Here is a 9,728-nt window from a genome sequence, read left to right on the forward strand (position 1 = left end):
AGCAGCAAGTGTAGGAGAAAAATAGAGTGGAAAAAGTAATACAAGTCCTGGACTCTTTTGAATTGATGAGAATTTTGCCAGTACTGGCAAGATCTTACCCAAAACACTAAATTTCTGAGATGATTGCCAGCTAATAAAAGAAATATACATATCAGCCTAACTTGTGTTTGCAGAATAGTGATAATTTATGGTAAGCATAATATAGGCATACCTATGACCAAAAGCTGGCATTGATTCTGCTCTGTGCTGCCACACTATTGAGGATGATGTTGGGGCAGCACTGGGTGGAAGAACGTGAATGTGACAGATTTCTGGTTTACAGCAATGGCAACTTTTAATTGGAGAGTCTGAGTATCAAAAGCAGACAGATTTTGCCTACAGATAAAACCACAGCTATAACAATGTGGAGCTCCACATATAGTTGTTGGAAAGAGACAGAGGGTGTGATTTGGAGTGTTCAAGCAACGAACTAACTTTTTGATTCACTGTAGAGATTTAAACACAACTAACTTACTGGAAATTACCTGTTAGCTACTTGTGATCTTCATTAGTAAGGACAAATTTTCATCAAGTTTTAGTTCTGTAGTGGAACATCTTTAGCTGTTTTTGAATGAGCTTCAACTAAGTTGTTGTGTCTACATGGCACCAATCAGAACTGTGTGAAGTTACTAATTTGGTCTGAGAACCATCTTTGTTAGCCTGCTGTAGCACTTGAGCTAAAAAGCCTTTCTGTCATTCAGAGTTAGCTTTTTTACTTCTGCATGGTTACAGACTTATACAGGATTGTGCTGTTCAACTCTGGATCTTACTCTGTCTTCAATTTTTTGGGTTTTAGTCTTATTGATTCTAAAAATCAATATATATCACTTTACAGTGGTGCAAAAGGAAATCTACAGATATATTTATTTGCCTTGTGGTTTATGTCAAAGTATGTATTACTTTGTGGTGTTTCCAGGCTTCCAAAGGCTATTATGATTCATTAGGTTTAGGCAACACATCTATTTCAGAAGACCACAGCATCAGACATACTTCTGTTTAAAGGTCCATATTTTCAAGAGCTTGTATTTGTCCCTGAGATGTAAATGGTTTTGAATCATAAAAGTAATTTTGATAAGAACATAAGTTAACTTTGTGAATAAAGTAAATGTATTTTTTTGAAGACACAACCTAGTTTTTAATTTGTTTTTTAAGAAAAGGTCAGCTATTTGTCTGGAACTATTTGTGTGTCACACTTGTATCAGGTAAATATTTTCGTGGTTTAGGCTGATCAACATATGAAAGTCTGATAGAATTTTATTTCTAAATGAACAATTCTTGTCTTGTTTTTATTTGTAATAAACCTGCTGCAACACAGTGGGGTATTTTTTTTTTTTTAAAAATATCATTAGTCACTATAGAGCCAAATTACTAGTTTGGAATAATTGCTAATTACTCTTTCTATAAGGAAACCTTACCCAAATGATTAGGAAATACTATCTCCATAATTCCGAGAAGTGTTTCTAATTCCTAAACTCTGTATATAGTGCAATCAGTCCAATTTCAGTGGAAATTATCTTGTGCTACTGGAAAAACAGATTTACATCTGAAAGATTACATTAGAGAATTAGGATTATAACAGTCCTCACACAAAAAGAACAGGTCTTTACAGGTTTTATCAATGACTGTCTTGATGTTTTTTTGAACTTTGTAATTGACTATTAACAACAGATTGTTGCAATGATTTTTCTGCCAAAACAAACACCTGTTGACATGTGAGTTGCGTGAAAATAATCTCTGTGAAGCTCTCTGTATATGAGACCTCTAATTTCATTGCTTTTTTAATGTACAGTGGATTCAGTCTTTGCCTTGCACTGAGTGTTCAGAGAAGGTAAGTTTATACTTCAATCCATACAAATCTTATCCAGGTATTTGACTGCAGCTTGCTGAGTTGAGTGTGTGTCTGATAAGAGCCGCAACCTTGCCCATCTCCTCCTACGGTTGCCAAAATTTACCCAAGAATTTGTAAACATTTGGGCAGTTACCCAAACAGCAATTGCTCATATAAACACTTCTCTGCTAGCTGTACCAAATTCAGGTTGTTTAAAAATATCTTGAGAATGTCTGTCTCAGCATACCTTGAGCTACATTGGAGGCTTGCATGGATTTCCTGATGTTGTTTTCTGGTTACGATTGTAAGATGATGGAGAGTATAATTGTTGGTACTTTCGTTAAGGGGTGAGTACAATGCCTTATATAAGCAGGGGTCTCCTCAGTGCTGGAGGTATACACTGGTGAAACTGAAACAGTTCCTTTAAAGGCTGATTATGTTAATTTAAGGTCTATTGCAGATGCTTACCAATTTGGAGGTCAGTTCTTATACCACCAGTCAGTGGCTGTGGCTCAGCTCCACGTTTGGTGAGGTAATTAATTTGCACTTCTTACTGATGATGTCAGAAATGCAAAATAGACCTTATTGTTCTGTTCATTTTGGCTGTATCTTCCAAAGCAGTTTATAATCCTGCTACTTCACATGTTGCTGTCTATCCATTCTTCTTCTGTGTTTTTAATATGACAGATGTCCAGAAATCCCTGAAAAGAATCTGAGTAACTCTGCTTTTTGTGTGATACAGGGGTTGTCTGCTTGTACGTGACTGAATATTTGCAGCCATTTGATGAAGGCAATAGATCGCATCCATAATTTGAGGTAAACCTTGTACCCTTGAACCTTCCAAAGCTGAGAGATCTGTATGTAAAGTAAAGAGAACTTGCATTTAATAGTAATTGGTTTGTATGTTGCTTAACATATGTATGAGACATGTCTGTTATTTACACTGTGCCTTTCAAACATGTCCCTTTTGGTGTTCTGCATCCCTTCCAAAATGAAGCATGGTGCTGATCCGTATTGTAATATGAAATATCCCTGCCCAGTAGTGGCTGCATCTCCTAATTTTAAGACCTGCTACCATGACTGGATGTGAGATACGGATGACAGGTGAAGGAGGTTGAAGGCCCAAAGGTAGAAGGAGGCTGCAGAGAAATACTTGTGGGTGCTGGTCGACGAGAAGCTTGACGTGAGCTGGCAATGCACACTTGCAGCCCAGAAGGCCAACCATGTCCTGGGCTGCATCAAAAGAAGCGTGGCCAGCAGGTCAAGGGAGGGGACTCTGCCCCTCTACTCCTCTCTTGTGGAACTTCATCTGGAGTATTGTGTCCTGTTCTGGAATTCTCAACATAGGAAGGACATGCAGCTGTTGGAATGGGTCCAGAGGAGGGCTACAAAGATGATCAGAGGGCTGGCACACCTTCACTATGAGGACAGGCTGAGGGAGTTGGGCTTGTTCAGCCTGGAGAAGAGAAGGCTCCGATGAGATCTTATCATGACCTTCCAGTACCTGAAAGGGGCTACAGGAAAACTGGAGAGGGGGTATTCGTAAAGGCTTCTGGGGATAGGACCAGGGGGAATGGGTATAAACTGGAGAGAGGCAGATTTAGACTGGACATTAGGAAGAATTTCTTCACCATGAGAGTGGTGAGACACTGGCATAGGCTGCGTAGGAGGGTTGTGGCTGCCCCATCCCTGGACGTGTTCAAGGCCAGGTTGGATGAGGCCTTGGGCAGGCTGATTTAGTGAGAAATCCCTGTCCATGGCAGGGGGGTTGGAACTAGCTGATCTTTAAGGTCCCTTCCAACCCTAACTATACTATAATACTATGATGTTGAAGAAGCCTGCCTGCACTTAAAGACTTACACAGTTATACTGAGAGATCTGTATTATTAATAACCTCTGGCAGAAATGCAGGGCTTGAAGTTGGAGTGCTAAGTTAGGTACTACAACAGATTTACATGTTTTACTGCTGTCTCGGAAACGTCTAAGGAAAGGAACAAGATGGAACTGAGCTCTAACACTGCTATTTCGCACTGATGCAGGCCAAAAATGTGATTTATATTTACTTTTATATTGTGTTGTGAGGAGTGACAGGCCACAGTATCAGACAGGCATAAGCATCTCATTTAATACCATCTTGCCAATTTTTGGCCTCCCCTATTATTTTTTTTTTGAGTGAAAGAGGGAATGAACCCTCTGAGTTTTTTGACCATTGACTTACTTTCTCTCTCTCTCTCTCTGTGTCTCTCTCTCTCTCTCTCCCCCTATCCGCAAACCTGGCTAGCTGATCCATTCACAAAATGCTGTCTTTGCTTAACCTGTCTGCCAGGAACAATTTCCTGATGCAATGATTAATAGGTTTTCACATTGTTTCTCTCTTGAACAAAAGTCTTGCTCTTCACTTAATCTTTCCCTGTCTTCACATTTCTTATTTTTGCGGACACAGAGGTAAGTGTATGTCTGCCCTTTTTTTTTTCCTGTTTACAGAAAAGTTCATTAGTTCTATGTATACTAGCAAAGACAGTTCTGATACTGCCAGTAGAAAACAAGAAGGTAAATTGAAAGTTACCTCTTGAGTTTGGGTGATCACTAGGAGTTGATTTTCCAGTTGAAATTTCACAATGATATTTTGTGTTAAAGGTTTTTCTTCAGGTGCATGATATGGTCAGAATTCTGCAGGCAGCATTGTTTAAGAGCTGCTGTTAACCTGTGCTGCTTCTGTCCAGTTTGCAGAAAGCATACAGGGTCATAAGTTACATTGCGTGATTGTTGTGTCACTTAAAAAAAAATTAGTGCTGCCTAAGCTATCACCAGTTCTTCCTATTTACCTCCTAAGTGCTTCTGCCCTTGCTGTTAGTGTTGCAGATTTCTGTAGTTCACTGTTTAGTGCTTTCAAAATCCAGTATCATGGGTCAATTGTTGGCTACTTAAAACAGTGGCATTTCTAAGACTACTTCTGGCTTTTCATAAATGCATTCTCAGAGACACCTGATAAGTGCACCCTAGTCTCAAAGAACAGCATAAATAGGAATTATAGTGTCTTTGTTGTGATAATGATTTTGAAAGCAATATAGAATCAAAAGGAAAAATTTGATAAAAAAGATTATATAGAAAGGACTTTTTTTTTCATAAAGTATGTGTTTGTACATATGCTCGTCTCTAATTAATGAGGAAAAGTTGTTGGCATTTCTGGTCATGAGTATGTAGTTCTGTTGGTGTGGGAATGCTTCGCATGTTTGTGTGCACCTGTAACATAGGAAGAAACTTGATTTTCATCTCAGTGTACAAAACCAGTTGTTGATTGCAGAGAGAGACTTTAGATGATAATAAAAATTGATAATACTGAATGATGAAGACAGACCAAAAAGATACTTGTAAGATAGAGGATGAGAATACGCTTTCAAAAAACAAATCTAATATTTTTTCCTGCTAATTTCACACTCTGTCTGGATATGTTTGATAATCCTCTTAGGCACACATTTGAATCATTCATGCACCTAACCACTTTGAAAATTGTGTCTGAAGCTCTATTCAAGTAGAATTGTTAAAAACAGAATGGCTTTGTAATTCTACTTTGCAATGATGAAATGTCTACTACTAAGGAAATTTTGCAAAAAAACTTTTAATAGGTCTTTGCCTTCATTTTTCTTCTAATTTTAGCAAGACTGGCTTTAGGAACAAGTGAAGAAGACATTGATGGGAAGTTCCATTCTGAAAAGGGAGGAAAACTCATGACAAAAAGTGAGGCTGAGAAGAATCCTGTGGAAAGTACCTGTGGTTTCTTTCTGGTACACAGGACAGCTTCTGTGACGGTCTGCCAATGCACAGAGCATGGAGCTTGAGCGTCCTCCCTGCTGTCCCTGGCCTTGCTGCTTGTGTTGTCTGTCCTGCTCTCTACCAAGCTCCTCCTGTGCTGTCCATGAAAAAAGTCTCCATAGCTGTTAGGCAATCCCAGCAGCTGGAGAGGAGAGTTGGGAAGTCATGATGAAGATGACTGTGTCATCTCATATGGAAGAAGTGGCAGAGAAGCAATTATGGAAGGAAATGCAGAATGCAGTCAGATATACTGGCGATAATGCTGTAAAGAGGGATCATTCTTCAGCGGAGCAAGGAGACAAGAAGACTGCTGTAAGATTAAATTTACACCCTCAAGAATGAGGGCAAATCATTTTTTTAGTCTGAGGTCTGTGGATTTCTATGGAGTGAAGTGGATTTCTGCACTGGAGAGAAGTGAATGCAGACTGTGATCAAGTCTTGTGTTTGCTCCCTGAAGATTATCTCCTTTCACCACTGTTGAAGACAGAAGAACTAGGAGCTGGATTATCCGTTGGTCTCACCCTCTCAGTCATTTCCTGTGGTCTTGTGTGTCCCTGTGCCTTGGCAAATAAATTCCATCCATTTAGTTCTTGTGGAAAAAAAGGAAATTGAACTAGAGATAAGCTGTTTTTTGAAATTCAAACTAGATCATTTTTATTGATCCAGGTAAAATGTGGTGATTCAGAACATGATTCACTTATACCTCTTTCATATTCTCAGTGAATGACTCAAAGCAGTTCTGACTTTATTGCTGGTTTCTAAAATGTTATTAGAGAAAATAATGTCAAAAAAGCTTTTCTCATGTTCTTTTTTTAAAAAAATTGAATTATAGAATTACAAAAGTTCAGACGTGTAGTTTCAGGTTGTCAAGTTGCTTTGAAAGTTTTTCTGGAAATGTGTTTAAGTGTTTTCACTGATGTTTATAGTGTTAGTGACCACAGAGACAAAAAAAAAAGTACAGGTACTATTGTTTCCTTTTTTAAAATTTTCATTCTAGGTTCTTCTTCTTTTCCCTTTTTACAAAGTTGTTTGTATCATGCAAAAGACCATTCAAACTTTACAGCCTTCAAGTACCCGAAGTAGATAGAATATTTGTTTTCGGGTTTTACGGGGCAGTGCAAATATACATAATGACTTATTACAATTTAAGATAATATCTCTAAATCTATAGGCTAGGTGTGCTTTATTTTCTGAAGCTGTTACTTTCTTCTGTCATAGAAACCACAGGTGGATATTCAGTTGAATTGTTAAAGAACAAGGTTTTGTTTTTAACCATCTTGTGTCAATACTATGTTGGCTCTCTTATAATCATACCCTAGTTGATCTTTTTCCTTGTCTTATCCATATTTTATTTATAAAAAATGGTGGGAGTGAGAGTAGAGAGACAAACATGTTCAGTGAGTAATCAAAACTGGAATAAGTAATTGGAAGGAGGGGGAGAAAGGGAAATAAATGGACTACACAGAGATGCAGTTTTAAAATCTATTAAATACAGCTGCAGCTGTGATAAAACCAAAAGAAAAAGCATTTCTCTCACATGTGGGTTATCTTAACACTAATTAACTACTTGCTTGTTGCCTAATATTCCAGACAGGTGGAAAAAACGAGCCTGCAGTGCATCTTAATGAAGTAGGCATATAAAAGAAAGCTGACAAGCAGGTGCTACACTGAAAAAAGAAAGGCACATAGGACTGAAAGAGTTAGAGGTTCACAGTCAACTTGTATTTTGATTGTTTGCACCAAGCTGTAACTGAACTTTTTGTGCATCTGACTGCAAGTAGAAAAGGTTGAGGAATGGTCATCAGTTCCCTTCATTGGCATTCATGCTTATCCCAACAACTTATTTTTTACCCTAGCTGTCATAAATAATACTGCATCTGCAGTTTTGGAACCAGCCAGTGCAATCCTTGTTTCCCCGAGGGTCTGAATGATTTTTGGTTTGAGAGCATTGTGTCACATACATATTTAAGGTCAGTCAGCTTGGGTTGTTTTGTTCCCACAGTGTTGCACAAAGGCTAAAAGCCTTTCCGGAGATGGGAGGTATCCGAAGGGCTTCCTGCAGGGGTAGCTGCATTCTATTAGACTGAGCTATGGTTTGTGCTGCTGCACCTCAGCTGGATCTTGTCTGAGCAGTCATTATCCTGAGCTTCTGAGGCATGTGAGCTTGTCATCTGCTGAAAGGATATTAGTAACATTTAAATTTAGCAGAACACAGAATACATCTCTATTGCTTCCAGATCTAAGCCAACTTTTTTAGATAAGTAGTTGAATTAAGAAAAATCTGCTATCATATGAGAGCACCTGAACATCTTTAGTCTTGCTCAACCTTTGTTTGCAAATCAGAGAAGCCATCCAAGGCCAGTGAAAATCTGATTGCGTTGTTTGGAAGGAGTGCAAGAACTCTCCAAAGTTTGCCAACAGAGGTCATAAGTTCCTATAATGGCCTGTAATGAACTGATTTAAAGCTTTTATTCTCCAATATGCAACTTCAAGCATATGAGGATGAATATTGTGCTTTCTAAAGCCTGGTGCAGTTAAGTGTACTGCCTCTGTAATTTCTGCACCTCTGAAATAGGATCTTATGTAGCTGGAGCCTATTGATTTTTGTGCCAGGCACAATGATGTGTCTATCTGGATAGCTTACTGCAGAAGGAGATGTTGGGAATTAGATCTGCATGAGAAGGAGTGTTTTGTTGGATTTTGTGTTCTGCTGGTTCTTGGAGATAAGCTGCTGTGCATTTTTATTTTTGCTCTGGTGATCTGTTTCAAGTTTTCTTAGAATCTTAGGTAGAAGTCCCTTCTTAGTATGACATGCTTCCAGATAATAGCTGAATTTGCTCAGTTTCTGAAATTGCAGAGTTGAAAAACAAATGAAGATATGATGTGAATTAATGCAGCATGTTCCTGATTTATTAAAAAGAAAAGGAAATAGAAACTCAGAGAAATAAAATGGCTTTTCTTTCTCTTGGGGAAAAAAATGAAGGTTTTACTTAGTGTTTCTTCTCATGCAGCCTTGTGTTGAAAGATTGACTGGTTTGTAGATCAAGAGTTGATTCCTAAGTGAGGTAAATAAGGAAAAAAATCCCTGAATTAAGACATCCTGACATCCAGATCTCTATTTGGACTGTTTGGCTTTTTTTAGTGCTGCCTTTTCATCCCAGTGTAGCTGGAAACTCTCAAATCTCAGGTGTGAGATTTTACTTGCAAAGTATGTATTTTCACCTTAAAAAAAAAATTCCCAGTGTTAGTCATGCATTATTTCATACTAATTAGGGAATATCATGAAAGATCTGATGAATTGTAAATAAATATCCTATAGATATAAGATTTTATCTTTTTTAACCAGTTGTGGTAGTTTATTGAAGACTCGCTTTTAAGATGTGTGATTCTTTAGTAGCTCTATCAAGTATGAAGTGAATGAAAATCATAAGCGAATTGTTTTCTTTGCTATGTAGTCTTTCCATCTAAGAGGACCACGTTTCTCAAATCTGTATATGAATGAGAGCAATGTTAACTATGTAAAAAACTCTGTGTTGCCTTCATAGTGTATATGCATATAAACTATGTGTCAAATCAAACAACATTACAGCATTATTTGTGTTGTATGAATGAAATGCTGCATGATATTTTGCTATTATGAGTAAAATGCCAAAAGTAAAAATAAAGGTTGTCTTTGTGTCTGTTTAGGTGGGAAATTGTCAGGCAAAGTTCTCTAAATAGAGCATATGAAATAGATGTCTGCCTGACTGAAGAGGGCAGTGGTGCCTAATGTGACTGAATCTCCTCATTTTCAACCGAAGTACATTTTATTTCTCACTAAATTTCCTTTGATGGATAACCTGAAAGTCTTCTATTACTCTTCTGGAAATGCTTTATGCAATTACACTTTAGAAAATGGTACTTCTATACATTAGCTTGTAGGAGATATCAAAGTTTGAACCACTGATGCATCAGTGTTCCTAAGATTGACTGCAAAGTCTGCCTCAGGTGAACAGAAATCACTCTTTGAAACCTCACTGATTTTTTTTTTGTTAGTGTCTATATCAGG

The 9,728-nt window shown here is 37.8% G+C and overlaps 1 long non-coding RNA gene across 1 annotated transcript; it reads left to right on the forward strand.

Annotated features, from left to right (window-relative positions):
- The first annotated feature begins 547 nt into the window (after positions 1–547).
- Positions 548–9,211, forward strand: LOC128850408 (uncharacterized). Its single transcript, XR_008447822.1, has 3 exons — positions 548–2,399; positions 2,610–2,683; positions 5,525–9,211. It is a non-coding gene; the product is annotated as an uncharacterized LOC128850408 (long non-coding RNA).
- The last annotated feature ends 517 nt before the right edge of the window (positions 9,212–9,728 follow it).

The sequence above is a fragment of the Cuculus canorus genome, chromosome Z (genome assembly GCF_017976375.1).
Source record: "Cuculus canorus isolate bCucCan1 chromosome Z, bCucCan1.pri, whole genome shotgun sequence".
NCBI classification, from domain to species: Eukaryota; Metazoa; Chordata; class Aves; order Cuculiformes; family Cuculidae; genus Cuculus; species Cuculus canorus.